Source organism: Manis pentadactyla, chromosome 2, assembly GCF_030020395.1.
Source record: "Manis pentadactyla isolate mManPen7 chromosome 2, mManPen7.hap1, whole genome shotgun sequence".
Taxonomy (NCBI): domain Eukaryota; kingdom Metazoa; phylum Chordata; class Mammalia; order Pholidota; family Manidae; genus Manis; species Manis pentadactyla.
The window spans coordinates 53,452,027-53,478,063 of record NC_080020.1 but is presented as its reverse complement, the minus strand read 5'-3'; the positions used below and the strand labels follow the sequence as shown (position 1 = coordinate 53,478,063).

The following is a 26,037-nucleotide window of genomic DNA, read 5'->3' as shown; positions in this document are numbered from 1 at the left end:
ATTTAGTGGCTAAGAGTGTGCAAAGCTTAATCTTACTATCGAAGGAAATCAACCATTAGTTGCAAGTGAGGAATGTGTCTGTGTCTCCCTGGAGCTATGAAGATCAATGGTTACACAATCTTTAATAACAAACCCAAACCCATACTGGCAGAACCTGAAGCTCATACCAGGCCTGAAGCTGGGACATCCTGCCAGAGGAGAGACTTGAAACCTCTCAGAAGAAAGTAAAAAGGATAGAGTGATCCATCACTCACGCTTTGTCTCCCAATCAACAACTGCTACTCTGCTCTACCTGGAAACGGAGGGGATCCACTTTAGTATAAAGCATAGTACATTCTGCCTTTGAAAGAGCAAAGGGGCACTTTGACATTCCTTCCATTCTTTATTATTTACTTATGACACCTACTATATGTCACACACTGTTTTAGATACTGTGGATAAAATGAGAGTTCCTGTGGCCAGGATTCTCACCTGGCCCTGGTTGACTAGCTCACTGCACACCTGCGGGCAATACATGGCTGTTGACTCTATATAAAGAGCTCTGCCCAGTACTCTGGGCATGACACGGTGGCATGACTGCAAGGCTGCAGGAGAGCAGAGCAGAGGCTGGAGTGTGGCAGCACTGAGGACAGAGGCCCAGAGGATGGCTGTATGGGATGACTATGCAGAGAGGGAGAGGCCCAGAGGCAGAGACCGGCTTGCTGCATGCAGACTTGCTCTGAGTGAACAGGATTTTAGTGACTGACCTGCCACCTGGAAATAAAGTTGGGTATAATCCTTTCACCCCAAAGAACATTATACTGTCATTTTCTTTGGTCACACTGAATCCACAGCAAACTTGCCTAGGGCTGAAACCCATTGGCAAGACAGGTACTTACTGGATATTTAACAATGAAATAAACAGCAAATAACCACTATAAGACATTTATGAAAATAAAGTAATACAAATTTGAGTTTATGCTTCACTTGCAATTATGTAATATGTGCAGGTTCATGCTGAAGAATACCAATAGCGAATGTACAAATGAAAATAATTATAGTATCCAGGATGACAGTTTTTTTCCAAAAAAATTATGTTGGTTTTATATTGATTTTGTAATTTAAAGAAAGGAAAAATGTTAAACATGAGTTAGCTTGTTTGAGCTGTATTTTTTGTGGGTTTCTGAGTCTTTAGTGTAGGTTTTTTCCCCCTAATTTTAATTAGGAACTTAGATTCCTTGAATATTGAAACAAATGTTATTTGGGGTAAGAGTTGGGGATGGTATGGCAATATATCTAAGAAGAAGAGAAAAATATAGCTTTCAAAAACACTAAATCTTGATGTCCATTTGTTATATTGAAAAACTGCAATTCTGAATGATAGGAAGGGGAAAAAGGAAGTATAGGTCCTTTAAGAATTAGAAAATAAGGTTATGTACTGAAGTATATTCACATATACTTTTATCCAGATGAATTTATTATTTGAGACATGATTTTAGAAATGATCAGTTTGCCCAAAATTTCCTGCAATGTATTGTTTCAGAAGAACGTGTGTGTGTATGTTAGCTATATTATTTAACCAAGTGAATATTGCATAGATGTTACTGGAAAATAGATGGTGATAAACTATTATTGTGAAATATTAATACCATTAATGTCACAGTGAAAGTACATGACCCTCTATCCTTCACCATCATCTTTTCACCTTTTGCTACAGCCACGGGGTCATCCTTGAAGTGACCAGGCTGCATCCAATCACATCCGGGTTGTTGGTTTTGTTTGTTTTGGCTATTATTTATCAAGGAAAAGTCTTGAAGTACTAATCTTATTTATGCATTCTGTATAAATGAAAGAATTAAATATATTGTCATCATTGACTCATTTTGACCAATTTCTCACTATGAATTTGCAGTATTTTCTGATTACCAAATGCCTTCAAGCATTTCATAAAATAATTTCCAATTGAGCAGGTTTTCAATTTTGGAACTTTGGAACTTTGATATAGTACCAAACATCACTTATAATGTTTTTTTCTTAGCTTGGCAGAAAATTTTGTACTATCACTGAAAAGCAATCTGGTGGTTCTAAAAAGAATTCAGTCTCAACAGTGGTTAAAAAATAAAAAATAAAAAAATGCACAAAATGAGAAGCATTTCCATGAGTAATTTCACACATACCGCTAAGTACTGCAGAGTATTGCCAAGAGTAGCCTTTAATCTCTGTGGGAGCCCCGACAGCTGTAAACTCTATTTGCTGTCAAATGTCTTCTGCAGGGTTATTAGAAGAGACGGGAGATAAGAAATGCTTCCAAGCTACCTTAGTTTATTTTTTGACCTGCTCTTATTATCATTACCACTTTGTATCTATTAATAGCTCAAAATGTGCATATTTTACCAGCCCCGAGCAAAATTATAAAGCAAGATTCATGAGGCTTTGGGGCTTTTCCCCCTTTACTTTCTCAGTTCTCACCTACATTCTCTCCCAGCAAGATTCTCGCCCCCTGAACCCCGCTCCTGCTCTCTGTCCAAACACTTTTTAGGAATTTTAAGGATATATTCTCAGCAAAATACAGACCAGTGTGATCCACTGACCTGCATTCAGGAATCATCATGTTACATCTGTCAGGTAAAAATCTTATATGAGAAAATAGGCCTGAAAGTGTAAAGTTAAGCTGTGGAAAAATCAGACTTACTGAAGTTCACCTCCTAGACTGGGTGTATGTGTCATGCTGGAGGGTTTCAGCTCTGGGCAAGTTCACTCTGGATTTGCTGAGACCAAATAACAACAATGGAACATTGAGGGTAAAAGGTCTTACACCAAGCTTTAGTTTTGTGGTAGCAGGTGGAGCACTAGAGTCGTGTCTGCACCCGCAAGTCTACAATCCACATCTACCGCCTTCTCAGCGCAGGGGACTGGGTGGAGCTCTTTAAATAGCTACAGTCACTAATGGCTCACTGACAACACGTGTGCAAGCCTGCACTCAAGCACTGCATTGTGCACAGTGGGCAAGGAGATTAGGGTCCCATGAGCATCCTGGCCATGGGAACTTCCACAGTCCCTACAGTATGCTTCTAGATCTTCAGAGGCTCTGAATGTGCTCCAGCTTTTCTTCCTAGAGAGCACTATAGACCTGTTTTGAAGTATTGCTGGATTCTTCTGACCTGACTTTTGTCACCCTATAGTTTCCCCACTTTGATGCTATCCTCCAAGTGCTAGAAACACAGCCCTCGTTTTAAAATCCTTTACAATTTGTAAGGAATAATAATTCCCACTGTTAACTATGTGAGAGTAGGGTGGGTGAGGTTGAGGTTAGTTTCAGCGGTGTGCTGAGCCTGGAGAGCTGATGGTTAAATTTTCAGGAATTTTGTGAGTCAACTGATATCACCCTGGCAGCTCACAATAAGCCACAGGTGGAACTATTTACACCATGAATCAGCAAATACTACAAAATTAGCTGTCTCCCACCAGCACGTGGTGTGGGAAAAGCCAAAACTGGCATGAACAATAAGCAGTCATGGTATTTTCCCAACACACCATAAATTCCATGTGTCCAGCTGCCCTGTATCTATATTGTTCACCCTTGTATCCCCCTTCCTGGAGCATGTTAGGTATTCACTGAGGATTCACTGGAATGAGAGACAGAAGAGATTTTTTTACACAGATGTAAAATTTGTTCTCGTCTTTGATGCATGTCCCTCTGGCCCCTCTTTAACTACCTATTTAGAAGTTCCTATGGTAACTATCTCCTAGCCTACTTATTCTGCAAGTTTTATTCCTAGAACTGGAGTTTGCTCTTTGCTCTAGCCTCTGCCTCACACCTATTACTCCACCCATTTCTTTCTGTCATATAGGTGCATGGATATCCTACAGAATATATTCCACGGAAGTTAGAAAGAATAAAAGATCATTAATTGTCTTAGTACACTCAGGCTGCTAAAACAAATTACATAGACTAATGGCTTCTAAACAACAGAAATCTTTTGTCTGGAGGCTGGGGAGTACAGATCAGGGTGCCCACAGATTCATGTCACATGAGACCTTGCTTCCTGGGTCACAGCCTGCTGTCTTCTCACCACATCCTCACATGTCAAAAGGAGCAAGTGAGTTTTTGGGGATCTCTTTCATATGGGTACTAATCCTATTCATAGTGCCTTCACCCTTGTGACCTAATCACCTCCCAAAGGCCCCATCTCCTAAACCATCACACTGAGGATTAGGTATCAACATATGAATTTTTTGGGGACACAAAAATTCATTCTATAACATTAACTTTTCAAAAAACCTGGCTTCTAGTCTCAGTCCAGCTACATGATATCTGTGCGACCTCAGGAGGACATGTAACCTCTCAGATCTTTGGTGTTCTCATGTCTAAGTAAAAATGTCATTACTGCTATACCTAGCTTAGTGAGTTCCTGAGAGTCAAAGGTGACATATGTGACAAAGCTTTATAAACTGTAAAGTGTTCTATAAATGTAACTTTCTGTTAGAGATAGCAGATGCAATGGAGTAATCATTGACTTCAGAGAATTAGATTTGAAATCCATTTCTGTACTTCCTACCTCTTTGACCTTAAACAAGACTTTCATCTCTCCTCAGCCTGTTTCTTCTTCCATAAAATGGGAATAATGATACCTAACAGGGTTATTGTCAGGGTTAAATGAATTCACACAAATGTCCCACATGCTGACTAGCACAATGTCTCAATAATATCTCTTTTCATTTCCAATTTCCCAGCTCAAATATCTTTGGGATGATATTATCATAGTTATCAGTCCATCATTATCAAGGAAGAACAATTTATATCTTATTAGTTTAGTTAAGAGGGAGGGATCTGGAACCAGATCACCTAACTTCAAATCTTGCCTCTGTCACATGCCAAGTCTATCATTCTGAATAAGTCACTTAACTTCTCTGGGCGTCTGTTATTTTTAATCTGTAATATTAGCTATCTGGGGTGACTAACCACCCTAACTTGCCTGGGACACAGGACTTTCAGTGCTCAACCCAAGAAAGTTCCAAAAAAATGGGGACAAGCTGATCTCTTCCATACCTACCTCCTACGATTAGAATGAGGAGGAAGGGAATTGGGTATGTGAAGTTGTTAGAACAGCAGCCTACAGTTAGTAAGGCCTACTTAGTTTTCCCTCTTATTTCTCTGAATACATTCCTTTGGTTCAAAGGTTGAACAGTGAGATTCAAAGGGACATTGTCAAACTGTGGTAGAGGTGCTCACGGATTTAGGGCACAATGTCCTGAAACGTCCTCAGCTTCACAGGTGAAAGGCAGAGGGTGGCAGCCTCAACTACTGTCCCTGTCTACTGGTGTGACTGTCCTTCTGGTGACTTTGAACCTTCTGTTTGAAGGGAGGAGGAGACAGATCAGAGAAGAAAACAACTCTGCAACTGTTGGATGCTTCTTGTGAGGACAGGCCAAGGCCTAGAGGGTGAGGGGAGGTGAAACCAGCGTAGGGTTTTAGCCCCCCACTTTCTCTCTCCTGCTTCTGAACAGGCTCTAGCAGGGGCCGTGGACTATATTTTGATGCTATCCTGTGAACATCACAGTGAGAATTTGGTCTATGGTGGGAACTTCTCCCTGGTCTGAGGTCAGATTGCCTGGGTTTTAGCACTGCGTCTGACCCTCCTAGGTGGATGACTTCAGGTAAGTTATTTAACTTCTCAGTTCCTTTGCCTGTGAAACAGGAATATTAACAGGATACCATGAAAGTGTCCTGAGAATTGAATGAGATAATCCATGTAATGAACTTTTGCAGAGCCTGATCTGGCATATGGGAAACTTTTAATAGCCATTCCCCTCAGCACCCATTTTTATATGGGGATCTAGGGAAAATGATGAGTCTGTGATGTTATGTCATTGCTGTTTACATTTCCAAATACTAAACTCTTATTTTTAGCTAACTAAACTCATACATGATTATTCACTCATTTGTAACATGTCTCTGAAATTAGAATGTCAAAATTATGACTAAATATTTTTCTAGGCCTAATGCTAGTTGAAATAGAGATCATGTGTGGTTTCTCTGCCTTGTTAAGAGTTTGTTGCTTATTGTCAAAAACTCATAAGAACTTAAAACCTGAGCTTCCAAACACTGGTTCCAGAAATTGGGTTTTAGTGTGTCATCAGTTCCCCCAGAAAGAATGCCAGAAATGAACATCAAACAATAAAGCTATATCTTGCATGTTTAATTGCTTACATGTTTACCAAAATCACCCTTTTCATGCTGATAAAATTCCTGATCCTTCCTCCCTCTTATCAATGTTCACAAGCAATTTTAATTGTAATGAGTTAAATCAAACAATGCCTTAGATACCTGGCTCTATTTTCCCCTTGTTCATGCTCTTCTGGGTTTGGCTTTTCGGTATTCTCTAGTATTTTTCCATCTAGATTGTATCTTAGAAGCACAACACAAGGCCTGTCTTTTTCCTTTAGACAGGCTGGTGTTGGGAAAATTCCCTGTGCTACTCTGTCCCCCATCTCCTCCATACATATGAACAGGACCAACTAAAGGTCTCTATTAAAGCCTTGGGGCCCCAGATCACACCACCAAGAGCAGCCCTCTGTGCTCACTCTTCTTACAGAATCCTATTCCTCTGTAACAGGCCATCAGGTCATATTGGTAGCTAGGTCAGAGGCAGTGAATTGCAAGGGGAAAAAATATTTGATGGCATGATCCATGGTCTTCCCAGAGTTCTTTGATGTGAGTTGTTAATTTGATATTCTGGCATATATAGTCAAAAAGAAAAATTTTAAATGTTACATATTATGACCCTTGCCAAACTGTACCCTCTGAATAAATGTAGCCCCAAATATACCTTAAAGGTATATTTTAATAATCATTCCCATTTCTGCTGCGACTCTGAATTTCTTACAGCAAAGTAGATGCTTAACGTGCTGCCTGAAGGTCAATGATTATGTCTCTGAAGTTTACGGCATCTCAATTTTAAAAACCGGACCCACTCATCAAACAGTAGACCAAAAATTTGTGTATGCTACTCTACATAAATTAAACCTAATTTTCAAATAGGAAAAAATATATTCCAGAGCAATTAACTTAGGACCTCTGGGTGGTGGGGCCTGGATACAGATATGTTTTTCAAACTGTCCAGGTGAATCAAATGTGCAGCCAGAGAGGAGACACATTACCATCTAATACAGGAAGATCAAGGGTAGTTTGGGTGCAGGGTTTGGCCACTCCTGCAATATCTGGGCATATCTCTGTCTCTTATTTCTGCACTCCTACCTTCAACCTCTGATAGTATACTACAAAAGCTTTAATAATATAATTCCCTACTAAACTAGTCTGTACCCCCCTATCCTTCCTTATTTAGACCTTCTAGAACCTTAAGTATGACTTTGTGAAAGGTATTTATGAAGTAGGAATGATCTCAGAATCTCTTCTCACTCATCCTCCCTTCCCCAGAATGAACTTTTGCTTTATTATGAGATATAAAAATGCACTAAAATGTTGGGTTTACTCTGTTCCTTTAATCAGGGGGTAAAATTATTTTAATTATAGTATAATGAATTTGAATCTCCCCTTTCTCTTGCTCTGCTTCCCTTTCTTGTCAGCCACAGAAGCCCTTCTCCATGACATACATAGAACTATGAAGGAACTGTGCCTCTCACATAGGAAGGCATGAACGTGTCTACCAGAGACCACAAAAAGCATGATTGGCAGCTTTCTGGGCTAACCCAGAAACCAGAAGTGTGGCTGCGCTGAGAATGATAGAATAGCCTGTATCTTTTCCCTCTCTGTCCTACTGGCAGAATGTTGAAAAATGACACTGGTCATCCTATGTGCCTGATGAGAATTTTCCAGTGATCCTGTTGTCTATAGGATAAAGTACAGCCTCCACAATCACCCCTAAATGGCCTTACTCCTCAGGCCCACTGCTAGTTCTAGCCTCATTTACTCCTTGCTGTTCCCCAAGCAAATTCTTTCTTTCCACCTCACTTCCTTCCCTGTGACTTTTCCCTGAGAAACCCTCTCTCCCATTCAACTAAAACACAAAGCAACCTTTTCTGATCCTGAAAGTGTAAGACCATGTTCTTACTAGAATGAGTGTGAGCTTTGGACTCAGATTCAATTTAAAATCCCATGGCCTTCAGCAAGTTTCGATGTATATATAAAAAGGATTGATAACACTACTTCTGGGGGAGGATTGCTGTAAGAATGGTATGAGATCACATGTGAATGCACTTAGATAATCAATATACATTTCCCTTCCTTTACCACTTGGCATGGGTCTCTATTGTGGGATTTTGAAAGCATGTCTTACTGTCTCTATAACAGCATAGGGTCCTTTAAAGCAAGGGATTTAAAATTATTTGAATATTCTCTAACACTTGGAAGAGTGCCTTGCACATAGAAAGTCCTCAATAAATAATTTGATGAATGAATGAATGAACTCATTCTCTATCATCTCTATGAATAAATAAATTTCCTAACCCACTGTTGGGTAAAAGTTAATGGCATGGAGGGAGATAAGAAGGGAAGAGCCAGCCTACTTAAAATAGAGTGCCTGACAAAATGTTATAATGATTAGTGTTAATGATAGTTATGGAAAATTCACTAAATAACTTATCCATTCAATCCCAGCCTATTAAGTCTTCCTGAGCATTTTCATTTCACAAAGTGAAATTTTCACTTTGTAAAGAATCCTTGAGCTTATGTTCCATACAACAGCAAAGAGGTATCCAGGATCACACAGAAAATAAATTCATTGGCATTTGATATCCTTACATATACAATGTAAAGAATAAAATAGGCTTAGTTTCCTATTTAAAACTTCCTTTCAATAAATGGCTCACTACATGCAGTTCAGGTGTCTGTTTAGTATACAGATATAAAAAAAAGTGCTTTAAACACAATGAAAATAGGAAGGGAGCATAGAAAGCAGTGCCTTGTGGGCAGTCCGGGCAAGGAGACTGTCTCTTTCACAGTAGGGACAAAATACTTAAAAAAACAACTCTGTGTATACAGTAAGGTTATTGCTTCATTATGAGGTGAACCATTTGACAGACATGATGCCAGAGAGTTTCTGTTTCTTAGGAGAAGGTATGTTTGTCCAAGAAAGAAAGCTAGACATGATGCTTCTCTGTTTACTGCTAACACAGCTAAAAACGCACTCACAGTCTTACCAGATGACACAAGAATACACTCAGTTTTATATGGTAAGGTAGGAATGAGCCACTTACTGATGTTTAAGATCCATCAAGACTTGCAGGTAGATTGAGACTCTTGACAGATGACCTTGAAACAAAACAGCAGCACAATGTGATATTTCTCTATCACCAGAAAGAAAAGACATTTTTGACAGCTGAGAAATGGTGACCAGACCTTGAAGGTTTTGTGGGGTTTTTTTGCTCTTAAAGGAATTTGAAATATGAAACTTATGACAGAGATCATGTCTTTGCTAGGCTTTTCAAAAGCTTAAGGTAATATCAAGATCCCACAGATAAACAATGACTACTAATCATTAAATTTTTGAAAAATAAGGAATATGAGTTTGTGAAAATTAAATTTAGAGCATGGCTTAACAAACAACTCACAATTTCACAACAACAGATATTTATGCAGTTGGACCTTCATTGCCATCTCTAATATTGATGGAAAAAATACAGGTTAACATAAAGACTCCTTGATGTGAATGTATGACAAAAGTATCATGGTAATTTCCCCAGGTAATACTCTTCTGGGTAATAAGTATGACCAAACTTAACACCTTCAGGACATTTTTTAAAATCTGGATTATTCTTTGAGGTATTATAAAACCATTTCAAAAGAGGGAAAAACCCTTTCATGTTAATGATTGATATTATAGCTAGTGGATAATCAATGACATATGGTTATTTTTCCAATAGGTTACATTTAAAGCAGGAAGGAAAACGAAAGAATGACATTCTAGGATCTATCACTTCTTAACAAGATACAAAACACTCAACAAGAATCATGTTATCAACAGTAATGTTATTATTATCCTTATTACCAAATATGACTGTTAATACTAGAAGTTTTTTCCAGTTGCTTTCTAACCTGAGTGTATGAAATATAAATGAAGAAAAACATTCTACAATGACTTACTTTACTATTTTATTGGGAGAAAGCTTTGCTGACACCATTTTTGAAATGTGTGCCCTCTTTGCAGCATAAGCTACCTTATGATGTGAAAGCATAACACAGTGAAAAGACAGAATACAAAATGGGAATTCACATTTTAATGTATGCCCTTGCTCATATTTTTCTTCAATCACATAGCTGTCATTATGAGGCCATATTTAGTCCCTAATCAATAAAAGTGGAGGTGGAAGGATTTTCAAAAAATGTTACATCCAGAATGATCAAAACATATCCATCTTTGTTAGAACTTAATTATCCTAAATCACACCTTTACCTAGAAGTTTTCATCTTTTTTTTTCTTTTTAACCTCCCAGGTACTCTCTAATTGCTTCCTCACTGTAAAGAATGTGAATATTGTCATGACAACTAAGAGGAAACTTTGCCACTAGAAGTTATTCAAAATATAATGAAATACTAAGGTAGGGCTTTCTAGTGTTGGCTGAGATTATAAAAATGTGCTTTGTGCCTCCCACCTCAATCTAGATCAAAGTATTTTAGACTATTTTGTCTGCGTACATCAGGAAAAAAGTGTTTGCTTTTAATTTTTGTGTGGGTTTAGTTGAATGTATTTTAGTTATAGTAATGATACACTGAAGGAAAGAATGTTTAAAGCAATAAAACCTAGTTACTTTTCACAGCTGGGGAAGGCAGTGAAAATTCAGTGGGATAAGCAGGCAGCCTGTCTTAAAGTACATGCAGCTTCAATAACATATCCAAATCCAAAAAAAAAAATTGGCAAGGCTAAACAATAGGGTCTCAGTAAACACACATATACATCTATATATTTTTTCCATGAACAATTTAAGAGTGACATGTACATATCATGCTCTTTACTCTAAATACTTCAGCGTGTATTTCATAATATTAGGGATGTTATTTGCATAAAAAACCCCACTTTAGTTTTCAGCTTCAGTGAATATAACAAAACAATATTCTACCTAGTCCACCATTCATATGTCAATTTTGTACATTAATACAATAGCATCAAATTTTAGCATTTCTTTTCCTACAGTATGGGATCCTGTCTAGGATGAAATACTACATTTAGTTATCAGGCTTTCATTTGAATGTTTCCACAGGCTTTGTCTTTTATGTTATTGACTTCTTTTGAAGAATACAAAAAGTTACAACAATATCCCTAATTTGGGGTTGTCTGATGTTACTCATGACTTAATTCAGGTTCTACCTTACTGGCCAGAATATCACACAAGTAATGTTGTGTCTTTATCAAGGTGTCATGTCTGGAAACATACGATGTCTATTTGCCCTTCATTGGTGATGTTAATTTTGTTTACACAGTGAAGGTGTTGTACTACTTGTTCATTACATAGTTATTAATTTTTCCCTTGTAACCAATAATCAACTCACGGTGATTTCTCTAAGGCCATGCCAATATCCTGCTCCCCATCAAAATTACTCAGGTATTTAGCATCCATTGTTGATTCTTGCCTAGTCCACTCTTTGCAAATTGATGTTTATCAAACTCCAGTCCTTCTTCCATGTTTGCTGCTTGACACTCAGCCTTCTACTGTAAGCAAGAGCCCTGGTTCACTGCTATGGACTGAATTGTATCCTCCCCAAATTCATGCATTGAAGCCCTACCTCCAGTATAACTGTACTTGGAGATAATTTTACTTGGAGATAATTAAAGTTCAATGATGTAATAAGGGTGGGGCTCAAATTCAATTAGACTGGTGGTCTTATAAGAAAATGAAGGGAGAGAGAAAAAGAGAGAAAGAGAGAGAGATTGATTGATTGATTGATTGATTGATACTGGTTTACTCTGGCCCACAAAGAAGAAATATATGGGGACACAAATGGTGGCTGCCTTCAAGCCAAGAAAGATCTCACCAGAACCTGAACTGGCAGAAACTCGATTTTGGATTTGTAGTCTCCAGAACTATAAGGAGTAAATTACTGTTGTTTAAGCTACCCCAACTGGTATTGTGTTATGCAGCTGAGCTGACTAATATGCCTGCACAAACCAGGCAGATGCTCTCCTTCTGGAGCAAAGAATGTAGAAAAGACATAGATGCAGAGAGCTCATGTTGATAGTGACAGCAGCAGTGACAGAATCCTAACCAGACCCTCCCTCTGGCATTTAAAGTTATTAGTTATTACATGCATCATACATAAAGACAACTATACATAAATGCAGAAATATAATCAGATACACACGGTATACTTTTTAGTTGCTTTTTTCTTTTCCTTTTGCACTTGATTCTATCAAACATCATCCTGCACCCACTACCTCAGCCAACACTTTTGGTGAAAACCTGGAATATATCCTCTCATGTTTTTTTCCATATCATGTATTCTTCTGTGAATGCATACATATTCATATATATATATATGTATATATATATATATGTAGGTTTGTCATGTTTTATAAAGATTGGATATTATAGATACATATCCTGCAATTCCTTGTGGAAATCTCTCAGAAGTACCAGAGAGAGCTCTATTCATTTTCATTAATGGTTACAGTATATCCTACTAATTCCATTATAATTTATTCAGCCATTTTCCTTGATGGCAATTCACTGTGTCCATTTTTCATTTCTACCGTGAATCAGTGGTATGACTTGAGCTGAGCTTCTCACTGCCTAGCCTCCCCTTTGTTCTTTGGCTCAGTTTTGATCCTACTTCTCTAGTATAATACAATGCCTTTTTTTTTAAGGAAAAAAATACATATATATAATTTCTGGAAGGACACACACAGAGGTTGGGAGGTCTCTGCTATCCTTCCAATCAATTACTGTTCTGCTTATGTTAATCAGAATCAAAATCTATTTTTTACTATACAGAACCCTAACTGGTACACCAGGGTTCCCATTTTACCTTTGTTAGTCCTAACTATTAATTGTTATTTATTAATTATTAACTGTGTGCCCTCTCTGAGCCCTTACTTCCCTGTGGAGTTATAAGAAGTTGGAAAATAAATGGAATGTGGTTGGTACACTGCTTGATATATACTAGGTTCCCAATAAATGGTAACATGAATCATCATTTATAATAAATTGCTGTTAACAGTTAAAAGACATGGAAGAAGATTAGTGGAACACATGGAAGAAGGTGATGAATCAGATGGGATCAGGTTCAAATCTTCACTTGTCCTTTAATGACAAGGATTTGGGGTTACTGTCAGAACCAGTTAGTATTTGTATGTCTAATCACCTATATGAACCTGTACATTCATTACCCAGTGCAGATTCAGGCATTCTTATTTTGCCCTTTCTGTTGTCATTACAAAGTTTGGCATTAAGAGAAGCCCCTGTGATATTAACATGTACACTGAAGGGACAGAAGCAGTAGACATCAGATGATAAGAGGAATGATTTGCTCAGAATGGGAAAGCAAGGAAGCAGCTCCTCCTACCCAAGGCCTATCCTTTGCAAGTGCCACATATTAAATTCCCATTTCATACATTCCAAAAATGTATATATCCCTTTGAATTTTCTTTACCATGTAAGGATATGGTTGCAACAGCTATTCCATTGCTAGATTTAGATGTCGATATTTTAGGTGGGTCATGAAATTGGACTTCCTTTCAGTAGTGAGCATATGTTGACAGTATGTGGCAGAGCTGTGTGTGTGTGTGAGTGTGGTTAGGAAGAAGGGAAGAGGCCTTCTGTCTTTTAGATGCATATTCATGGAGAAACTCAAAATTCTTTGAGAAAAGTTTCATTTGTATATTTGATTTTTGAAAATTAAAACAACTGATTGAAAGGGAACCATTAGCTTCACAATCTTGTTGGTAATTTAGTGCTGTAAATACATGTCAACTAATGTGTTTCATGTATTGTTTGGCATTGATTTTCAGGTTGCTTTATTTTAGAATCATGACATAAACTTATTTTCATTGAAAATTATTTATCTCACCTTTTTTGACCAAATAATGATTTCCTTTTATTAAGCTTGCATTTTTTCATTGGTATATTTAATATTTGTCATTAACTGTCCTTACAGTTTTTCAATAAATATTTTTCAGTTTTAAACTAGTTTGTTATTATTATAGTTCATGCTCATGGCTAGAAATTTAAAGAATATGAAGGTGTATAAACTAAAAAGCACAAATATTCCTCTCACCAGTCTCTCTCCAGGTTGTGTATCCTTCCCCAAAATAATTATATATATGTAACTTCTCTTAAAAAAGGATATGCATATGATGCCATTATATAACTACAGTTTTTTACTTAATAGCTATCTTGAATATCTTCACATATGTTTATCCTATTTATACCCTCATATGCATGCCTCCATATATATATATGTATATATATACACACACTTATTGTTCATGTGACTTCTGTAAATATTTCAATACATTTGTGTGTACATGTGCTTTTTTAAGAGCTCATTATATTCCATTGCATTGGGTATATTATAATTTTTTATCTTCCATTTTTGAACATTTAAAGTATTTTGAGGGTTTTTTTTGCTAGATTACTTTTAATAAAGTGATTGACATCAATTATATTGTCTATCCTATTATTGGACATCAATTAACCAGAGGAAAGGCTTGAAATTCACCGATATCCAACATATGCCAGCATCTGTTCCCAAAATGATTCATACTTCTCTTTGCTAGCAATATCCTGAAACTAGTTAAATAAAGCAATAAGGTTCTGAGAAGCCTTACTTTTGTCAGTGAAATACACTTACACTTTCATTTCTGGGTAAGGGTTTGCTGAAAGTTAAGAAAGTTGATTATTTTGATGGTCAATTATATAATTTCCTTTATGATGACAATGAAAAGACCATGACAGCAGTAAGACTTCAACTGAGCCTGTGCACATTGCCTAATAGTTCATGTGATTCCTGTACAAAATGAAATAATAACAGCAAGACAGAAGCGGAAAAGAGAATTCAAATATCCTGCAAAAGGCCTTGAGTACTTCCCATGTATCTCATGTTATCTTTGCAGAGTTTTTTGTTGTTGCCATTGTTTTTTTTTTTGTGTGTGTGTGTGTGTGTTTAGTGAGAGATTGTGCTGTAAAGTACATTTACTTAGCCTGCATAGGCTGAATCCTCTGGCTTGAGGATTATCAAGATTTTTAAAAATTTTTTTATTTTGTTATCATTAATCTACAATTACATGAAGAACATTATGTTTACTAGGCTCCCCTCTTCACCAAGTCCCCCCACAAACCCCATTACAGTCACTGTCCATCAGCGTAGTAAAATGCTGTAGAAACACTACCTGTCTTCTCTGTGTTGTACAGCACTCCCCATGCCACCCTCCCCACATTATACATGCTAATCGTAATTCCCCCTTTCTTTTTCCCCACCCTTATCCCTCCCTTCCCACCCATCCTGCCCAGTCCCTTTCCCTTTGGTAACTGTTAGTCCATTCTTGGGTTCTGTGATTCTGCTGCTGTTTTGTTCCTTCAGTTTTTCTTTGTTCTTGTACTCCACATATGAGCGAAATTATTTGTTACCTGTCTTTCTCCGCCTGGCTTATTTCACTGAGCATAATACCCTGTAGCTCCATCCATGTTGGTGCAAATGGTAGGATGTTTTTTTCTTATGGCTGAGTAATATTCCATTGTGTATATGTACCACATCTTCTTTATCCATTCATCTACTGATGGACACTTAGGTTGCTTCCACTTCTTGGCTATTGTAAATAGTGCTGCGATAAACAAAGGGGTGCATCTGTCTTTTTCAAACGGGGCTGCTGCATTCTTTTTTTTTTTTTTTGCAATTTAAAGAAAAACTTTATTAAAAAGACCTGTTTAAAATTCAGAATCCTCCATTCAACTGTACCTACTACTAAAAAATACACTCTCTTATTCACCATTTTCCTAAGCTTGCACCACAATTCCTAGTCCTTATTGGATTCCCACAGCATTGTGTGGAATCCACTCACTAGAACAATCAGAGCTGCCAGATTTTGGAATGAACTATCTCTGAAGGTAGCAAGCTCTCTGATGCCAGGGCTGTACCAACACTAAAGCACATTAAGGTAGCTAAATGACCTGCGTGGACACTGAGGGATTTCTGTGCCATGTGAGATGCAGAGGCCACAGACCCCTAAGGTTTGTTTATTTATTTATTTATTGAGAGGGCATCTCTCATATTTATTGATCAAATGGTTGTTAACAACAATAGAATTCGGTATAGGGGACTCAATGCACAATCATCAATAAACCCCACGCCTAATTCTCAACAGTCTCCAATCTTCTAAAGCATAACAAACAAGTTCTTACATAGTGAATAAGTTCTTACATGGTGAAAAGTGCAAGGGTAGTCATATCACAGAAACTTTCGGTTTTGATCACGCATCATGAACTATAAACAATCAAGTCAGATATGATTATTCGTTTGATTTTTATACTTGATTTATATGTGAATCCCATATTTCTCCCTTATTATTATTATTATTATTTTTAAATAAAATGTTGAAGTGGTAAGTAGATGCAAGATAAAGGTAGAAAACATAATTTAGTGCTGTAAGAGGGCAAATGTAGATGATCAGGTCTGTGCCTATAGACTAAGTATTAATCCAAGCTAGACAAGGGCAACAAAACATCTACGGATGCAGAAGATTTCTCTCAAAACAGGAGGGGTGAGGTTCTAAGTCTCACCTATGTTGATCCCCAATTTCTCACCTGATGGCCCCCCTGCGACTGTGCCTGTCTTAGGTTGTTCCTCCCTTGAGGAATCTTACCCGTCTGGCTAATCAGTCATCTTCTGGGGCCATACAGGGAAATGTAAAGTTGGTAAGTGAGAGAGAAGCAATATGCTTTGAAAAGGTTAGCTTTTTACTTCTTTGCAGATTTATGCTCTGTGGCTTCTATGCCCAGCATTTGTCTTGAGGTATCTTTACCACTTGGAGGAATTATGATACTCAGTAAATTCGATATGAGGCACGAATTCTACTAAAGGGTTGTAATTAGGAAGGAAGACAAAAAGCTATACAAGTAGCAGATGGAAGAAAACATGGGAAGATTATTTCTTTGACATGTCTTCTTGTAGAGTAACATAAGCATGTATAGGTTTTAACAAAGTACTAATTAAATTGCATACACACATTAACAGAATAGGAATACAGATACATAACAAAAGCAGACCTACAATTACCAGCCATATCCAGTGAAACCAAGAAAACCAGTTAGGTACCCTAGGCATTTGTGAAAACTTATCAACGACATGATGGATATTGTCTAACTGAATTTGAATAGTTTGAGAAAAATCAGACAAATTAAAACAACACATTCCTGGGAACTGTTCACATCCCATACGTTCTTTTAACAGTAGACAGTCTATAGTCGCATGATTTTGGAGCAATGAAACTTGCACTTCTCCTAATTCTTGGTTGAGTTCCAACAGTATAGATCCACTCAAATTTGTTGTTTTACTGTATGCACAGGCCAGCTTAGATATCTCCTTTTTCATTCCAATGGCAAGTCCAGGAACTGGTGGGATGGATGCAGCTACAACAGCAAAAGTGCCAGGATCTTTCTTGAAGTTTTTTGATGATCATTTTCTGGAATGACTCTTCCAGAGGATGTTGATGCTGGAAGTTCTTCTTCATATCGTATCTTAGTTCGTTTTCTGGGTAGCCTGGGCTACTGCATTCTTAGGGTAAATTCCTAAAAGTGGAATTCCTGGGTCAAATGATATTTCTATTTTGAGCTTTTTGAGGGACCTCCATACTGCTTTCCACATGGTTGAACTAATTTACATTCCCACCAACAGTGTAGGAGGGTTCCCATTTCTCTACAACCTCACCAGCATTTGTTGTTGTTTGTCTTTTGGATGGTGGTGATCCTTACTGATGTAAGGTGATATCTCATTGTGGTTTTAATTTGCATTTCTCTGATGACTAGCAATGTGGAGCATCTTTTCATGTGTCTGTTGGCCATTTGAATTTCGTCTTTGGAGAACTGTCTGTTCAGCTCCTCTGCCCATTTTTTAATTGGATTATTTACTTTTTGTTTGTTGAGGTGCATGAGCTCTTTATATATTTTGGATGTCAAGCCTTTATTGGATCTGTCATTTAAGAATATATTCTCCCATGCTGTAATGTACCTTTGTGTTCTATTGATGGTGTCCTTTGCTGTACAGAAGCTTTTCAGCTTGATATAATCCCACTTGGTCATTTTTGCTTTTGTTTCCCTTGCCCAGGGAGATATGTTCATGAAGAAGTCACTCATCTTTATGTCCAAGAGATTTTTGCCATGCTTTTTTCTAAGAGTTTTATGGTTTCCTGACTTACATTCAGGTCTTTGATCCATTTCGAATTTACTTTTGTGTATGGGGTTAGACAGTGATCCAGTTTCATTCTCTTACATGTAGCTGTCCAGATTTGCCAGCACCATCTGCTGAAGAGATTGTCATTTCCCCATTGTATGTCCATGGCTCCTTTATCATATATTAATTGACCATATATGTTTGGATTAATGTCTGGAGTCTCTATTCTGTTCCACTGGTCTGTGAGTCTGTTCTAGTGCCAGTACCAAATTGTCTTGATTACTGTAGCTTTGTAGTAGAGCTTGAAGTTGGGGAGCAAGATTCCCCCCCCACTTTATTCTTCCTTCTCAGGATTGCTTTGGTTATTTGGGGTCTTTGGTGTTTCCATATGAATTTTTGAACTATTTGTTCAGTTCATTGGAGAATGCTGTTGGTAATTTGATAGGGATTACATCGAATCTGTATATTGCTTTGGGCAGGAGGGCCATTTTGATTATATTAATTCTTCCTAGCCAAGAGCACGGGATGAGTTTCCATTTGTTAGTGTCCACTTTAATTTCTCTTAAGAGTGTCCTATAGTTTTCATGGTATAGGTCTTTCACTTCGTTGGTTAGGTTTATTCTTAAGTATTTTATTCTTTTTGATGCAATTGTGAATTGAATTGTTTTCCTGAGTTCTCTTTCTATTAGTGTACAGGAGAGCCACAGATCTCTGTGTGGTTAATTTTTATCCTGCAACTATGCTGAATACAGATATTAGTTCTAGAAGTTTTGGAGTGGAGTCTTTAGGGTTTTTTATGTACAATATCATGTCATCTGCAAATAGAGACTGTTTAACTTCTTCTTTACCAATCTGGATTCCTTGCGTTTCTTTGTTTTGTCTAACTGGTGTGGCTAGGACCTCCAGTACTATGTTGAATAACAGTGGGGAGAGTGGGCATCCCTGTCTTGTACCCTATCTCAGAGAAAAAACTTTCAGCTTCTCGCTGTTCAGTATGATGTTGGCTGTGGGTTTACCAGATGTGGCCTTTATTATGTTGAGGTACTTGAGCTCTATGCCCATTTTATTGAGAGTTTTTATCATGAATGGATGTTGAATTTTGTCAGATGCTTTCTCAGCATCTATGGAGATGATCATGTGGTTTTTGTCCATCTTTTTATTTATGTGGTGGATGATGTTGATGGATTTTCGAATGTTGTACCATCCTAGCATCCCTGGGATGAATCCCACTTGGTCATGGTGTACGATCCTTTTGATGTATTTTTGAATTTGGTTTGCTAATATTTTGTTGAGTATTTTTGCGCCTATGTTCATCAGGGATATTGGTCTGTAATTTTCTTTTTTGGTGGGGTCTTTGCCTGGTTTTGGTATAGAGTGATGTTAGCTTCATAGAATGAGTTTAGGAGTATTCCGTCCTCTTCTATTTTTTGGAAAACTTTAAGGAGAATGGGTATTATGTCTTCTCTGTATGTCTGATAAAATTCCGAGGTAAATCCATCTGGCCCAGGGGTTTTGTTCTTGGGTAGTTTTTTGATAACCGATTCAATTTCTTTGCTAGTAATTGTTCTGCTTAGATTTTCTGTTTCTTCCTTGGTCAGTCCTGGAAGGTTGTATTTTTCTAGGAAGTTTTCCATTTCTTCTAGGTTTTCCAACTTGTTAGCATATAGGTTTTCATAGTATTCTCTAATAATTCTTTGTATTTCTGTGGGGTCTGTCTGTCATGATGTTTCCTTTCTTGTTTCTGATTCTGTTTATGTGTATTGATTCTCTTTTTCTCTTAGTAAGTCTGGCTAGAGGCTTATCTATTTTGTTTATTTTCTCAAAGAACCAGCTCTTGGTTTCATTGATTCTTTCTATTGTTTTATTCTTCTCAATTTTCTTTATTTCTTCTCTGATCTTTATTATGTCCCTCCTTCTGCTGACTTTAGGCCTCATTTGTTTTTCTTTTTCCAATTTCGATACTTGTGATGTTAGACTATTCATTTGGGATTGTTCTTCCTTCTTTAAATATGCCTGGATTGCTATATACTTTCCTCTTAAGACTGCTTTCGCTGCATCCCACAGAAGTTGGGGCTTTGTGTTGTTGTTATTTGTTTCCATATATTGCTTGATCTCTATTTTAATTTGTTCATTGATTCATTGATTATTTAGGAGCATGTTGTTAAACCTCCATGTGTTTGTGAGCCTTTTTACTTTCTTTGTACAATTTATTTCTAGTTTTATACCTTTGTGATATGAAAAGTTGGTTGGTAGAATTTCAATCTTTTTGAATTTACTGAGGCTCTTTTTGTGGCCTAGTATGTGGTCTATTCTGGAGAATGTTCCATGTGCACTTGAGAAGAATGTGTATCCTGTTGCTTTTGGATGTAGAGTTCTATAGATGTCTATTAGGTCGATCTGTTCTAGTGTGTTGTTCAGTGCCTCTGTGTCCTTACTTATTTTCTGTCTGGTGGATCTGTCATTTGGAGTGGGTGGTGTGTTGAAGTCTCCTAAAATGAGTGCATTGCATTTTATTTCCTCCTTTAATTTTGTTAGTATTTATTTCACATATGCTGGTGCTCCTATGTAGGGTGTATATATATTTGTAGTGGTTATATTCTCTTGTTGGACTGCCCCCTTTATCATATGTAATGTCCTTCTTTATCTCTTGTTACTTTCTTTGTTTTGAAGTCTATTTTGTCTGATACTGGTACTGCAACACCTGCTTTGTTGTCTTTGTTGTTTGCATGAAATATCTTTTTCCATCCTTTGACTTTTAGTCTGTGCATGTCTTTGGGTTTGAGGTGAGTCTCTTGTAAGCAGCATATAGATGGGTCTTGCTTTTTTATCCATTGCATTACTCTGTGTCTTTTGATTGGTGCATTCAGTCCATTTACATTTGGGGTGATTATTGAAAGATATGTACTTATTGCCATTGCAGGCTTTAGATTCTTGGTTACCAAAGGTTCAAGGTTAGCTTCTTTAGTATCTTACTGTCTAACTTAACTCACTTATTGAGCTATTATAAACACTGCCTGATGATTCTTTATTTCTCTCCCTTCTTATTCCTCCTCCTCCATTCTTTATATGTTGAGTGTTTTGTTCTGTGCTCTTTTGTGTTTCCTTTGACTGCTTTTGTGAGTAGTTGATTTTATTTTTTGCCTTTAGTTAGTATTTGGTTGGTCTTCTTTCTTTGCTGTGATATTATTTTCTCTGATGACATCTATTTAGCCTTAGGAGTGCTCCCATCTAGAGCAGTCCCTCTAAAATATCCTGTAGAGGTGGTTTGTGGGAGCCAAATTCCCTCAATTTTTGCTTCTCTGGGAATTGTTTAATCCCTTCTTCATATTTAAATGATAATCGTGCTGGATACAGTATTCTTGGTTCAAGGCCCTTCTGTTTCATTGCATTAAATATATCATACCATTCTTTTCTGCCCTGTAAGGTTTCTGTTGAGAAATCTGACAATAGCCTGATGGGTTTTCCTTTTTATGTGACCTTTTTCCTCTCTCTAGGTGCCTTTAAAACCCTGTCCTTGTCCTTGATCTTTGCCATTTTAATTATTATGTGTCTTGGTGTTGTCCTCTTTGGTTCCTTTCTGTTGGGAGTTCTGTGTACCTCTGTGGTCTGAGCGACTATTTCCTCTCCCAGTTTGGGGAAGTTTTCAGCTATTATTTCTTCAAAGACACTTTCTATCCCTTTTTCTCTCTCTTCTTCTTCTGGTACCCCTATAATGTGGATATTGTTCCTTTTGGATTAGTCACACAGTTCTCTTAATATTGTTTCATTCCCGGAGATCCTTTTATCTCTCTCTGCATCAGCTTCTATGCATTCCTGTTCTCTGGTTTCTATTCCGTCAATGGCCTCTTGTATCTCATCCATTCTTCTTTTAAATCTTTCCAGAGCTTGTTTTATTTCTGTAGTCTCACTCCCTGCTTTGTCTGTTAGCTCTTGCATTTTTCTCTGTAGCTCCATCAGCACGGTTATGGCCTTTATTTTGAGTTCTTTTTCAGGGAGATTGGTTAGGTCTATCTCTCCAAGCTCCTTCTCAGGGGTTGTCTCTGTGATTTTGGTCTGGATCAAATTCTTCTGCCTTTTCATGGCGATAGAGGTAGTTGTGACAAGCTGGCACGTGTGTTGGCTGGGAAAACGTCCCTTCTTGCTAGTTTGTGCCCTTCCTCTCCTGGGAGAATGGCGACCCCTAGTGGCTTGTGCTGGGCAGCTGTGCGCAGATGGGGTCTCTGATTCTTGCCCGGCCACAGTGAAGGAAGCTCCATGTGCAGTTGCTGTGGGTTTGGCCGCTCTCAGGCCGCAGCTCTGCTATGGTGGAGCTGCGATGGAGGGGGAATGGGTGGGAGGCTGTTTATTGCCATGATGGACCTCAGAGCTATGCTGCTGTACAGAGGGTTAGGGTGCCTGGATTTCCCCGGGATTCCCAGCTGCTGGGCTTAGTGTCCCAGGACACTTCCATCCAGCTGTGGGGTCCCTTTCAAAAAGCACTGACTTTTCTTTGTCCCAGGGGCACCAGCTGCGGGGAGCTGCTCACAGGTCTTACTGTCCTGTTTCCCTAGTATCCAGCACACCATGCACTGTGTGTCTGCACTCCTGGTGCGAATGGCTAGGGCTGGATATTTAGCAGCCCTGGGCGCCCACTCACTCCTGCTCTGACTCCTCTCCTCCCGCTGGGAGCTGGGGTGAGAGGTGCTCGGGTCCCGTCAGGCCACAGCTTGTATCTTACCCCTTTCATGAGGCACTAGGTTCTCGCGGGTGTAGATGTAGCCTAGCTGTTGTCCTGTATCTTCTGTTCTCTCTTTTAGGGATAGTTGTATTTGTTGTATTTTCAAAAATATATATGGTTTTGGGAAATTTCTGCTGCTCTACTCACACTGCCATCTTGGCTCCTCCTCTGTTGCCATTGTTTTTGAGTGTTTAGCTAATTGTTTTAAAAATTGCAATTGATTTCTATTAGTGGATACAATCTTTCTATCGGTTGACACCTCCCATTTTATGGTACTACTAACTGTGAATACAGACAATTTTATCTTTAAGTTTCTGAGTTTTCTTTTTTCTTCTCCGTCATTTCACAAATAGTCCTTTTTTCATATTTTTATTGTCCCTTCACTTCTGTTTCTATCTAAGTCCTTACTATGGTAGGTATCCCACGATGCATGTGTTACCTAAGTTCCTTTCGCTCTTCTTCTTCTTCTTCTTATCATTACCTTTCCTATAACAGGAATGACTCCCAGTGCAGGATATTCCTGTGCCCTTTGGATGGGCCCAGCTACTCTACATGGATTGGTCAGGTGTTCTCCAGGCACTGTTCTATTTTACCATCAGCTCTCAAAAATGCACTGCCTTCCCTGCTTGACTCTTCCTCTATTCCTGTAGCAACATGTGAAAATTCATACGCTATGAAAAAAATAATAGAGTACCAAAACAAAACACTGTATTTTATTTATATTAACTGTGTATTATCAAGGTGTTTTCTTCTTTGTGTTCCTACTACCTTAGAATAGAGCCTTGTTCTTAGAGCAATTCATATTTGATCATTAGGGGACTGATTTGCTTTTGAACAGATGCAAACTGCTAAAAGCATAACTGCAAAATTACATTTGACGGTGGACAAAACTGAAAAAGAGCACAAGAGAACAACTGATTTGTTATGGTAGAGGAGGAATGGGTGCTTTGCTGCTGTTTTTATTGTTTAGTATTATTACACTGCTGACTGAACAATACAAAGGTTTTTTATAGTTCATCTGTTACAGGTCTGTGCCTGAATTCAATATCCCCCTTCCTTTATAGTGCCAGAGCACATTGTAGCCTTCCACATATCCCCAATATTTTTTTTGATATGGTAAAATTGAACTGAAAAAAGCATCCAGATCAATGCTAAGGATAATGATACAAATGAAAGCCAACATTGTTTATTTGCTCACAGGCCAAGGACACTATTTAGCAACTTGCTTTTAGGACCACCTTTAATCCTCCTGACATCATTAGGAGGTAGGATTATTATTGTCTCTATTTTAGAGAGAAGGAAGCAGAGACTCTGAGAACTTAAAGAACTTACTTGGGAACCCCTAATATTTTGAGTTTGTCTCCAAAGTCCTTGCCAGTAACAATAACAGAGCCTGAGATAAGCAGTTTAGGAAGGGGAGCTGTCAGGCACAACTACTTTGCTCCAACAGGTATTAATGGGTTGACTGACTATTGTTCTTTGTTCAAGGGTTGTGGCTGGTGCCTCAGCTTTATTTACCCAAGACTCAGATAAATCAGAATATAACTGAAGAACAAATAGTGTAGACCCATCAAGGGAATTATTTGCACAAAAGACAAAGGTATGGGCTGGGAAATAAAAAAGTAAAGAAAACCACAAAAAATACATTCTTATTCTCCATAATGACAGAGTCAAGAAAACACTGATAGAAGGCTCATCACCCAGGATCAGAGGAAAGCATCTGTTCAGATCCATAACAGTCTCTGGCTCTGAGGACAATGGTATCATGAGCTAGAATGAAGGGCTCCACACAATCTCTCCAGGCTTTGAGAACACCACTTTATGAGATACATAACAGACCAGACCAAGGGGTGAAGCATAGGGTGAGGGGACCTTCACACTGCAGCTTTAAGAATTTGGTCACATAAAACAAAGCAAGCAAGAAAAAAAAAATGGACATGACTCCATTCATGATTTCACATAGCCCTAGCGTTCAGAGTGGGCTGCCCCCACTGTTCAGAACTACCTTCTTTTCCTCTGACTGCTTGCCTGAATCAGGCCTCACTGGATGAAGGTCAACCCTACCATAATTCTATACCCAAGGGACAGCAGCATTTTATTGTTTTTGTTATTAAATATTGTTGTTCTAAGAAAGAGTGAACTCTTCACGGGCAAAGACAATATTATTTTTTGTGTAACTGGTAGGGCTAAGCACGATGTGGAGCAGAGAAAGCAGTTGATAATTCCTCATTAACCTGATTTGACATTAATTTGGTTCTTGTGAGGAACTCAAAACTGTACCAGGTTGCTAAAAAGTATAAAAGGAAAAAAAAATCCCTCCTTCCTGACTATCACCAAGGACAATTTTGCTTAGAAAGGATTAAAACATTTCATATCTCTACCAACCATTTCCCTGGGAAGCAAAACAAAGCCTGTAATGCTGATTAACAATGTTAATGTTCTTCTGTAGGCGGACAGGCAACTCAGAGGTTGGCCTCTCACCTTCCCCCTCTTCCTTAGATAGAATGACTTAACTCCTGTAATTTTCAGAGAGGGAGAGAAGAGAGACAGACTTATTTACAGTTATATAGATTTTACCTGATATACACATATCCTGCAGGAATTTAGAAAGCAGGGAACTTTAAACTACTATAACCACGACACAAATACTCTATGCTTAGCTCTGTGTGCTGTATCAGAATAAATTAGGAACCAAGAACCCAGAAAAGATTTGATGCTTTAGGCCATTTAAGGGCATTCTCGCTTAAGTCAGTGAGGTTTCAGTATCAGAAATAGCTGCAGTCTCTAGATCTCAGTGACTATGGGAAAAATAAAATACCACACAAGCCCCGCATATTGGTCTTACAGCTCAGTTGTTTTTTATACTTTATCATGCACTTACTTGACTCAGAGACCCCATCTCTCTCAAAAATTTTATTGCCAGACTTCACATGCTCTCAGATTTCCTGGTGATGACTGTGTGTTCACTAGCTTGTTGGGCCTTTGGCAGGAATTAAGTGGTTGG

General features: G+C 38.1%; 1 long non-coding RNA gene across 1 annotated transcript in view; it reads right to left on the bottom strand.

Moving 5' to 3' along the window:
* LOC118913191 (uncharacterized) overlaps positions 1-9,713 on the bottom strand; it is a 141,010-nt gene extending 131,297 nt beyond the window's left edge. The window contains exon 1 of the long non-coding RNA XR_008993980.1: positions 9,196-9,713. This is a non-coding gene — a long non-coding RNA (uncharacterized LOC118913191). The remainder of the gene's footprint in view (positions 1-9,195) is intronic.
* Between the last annotated feature and the right edge of the window lie 16,324 nt (positions 9,714-26,037).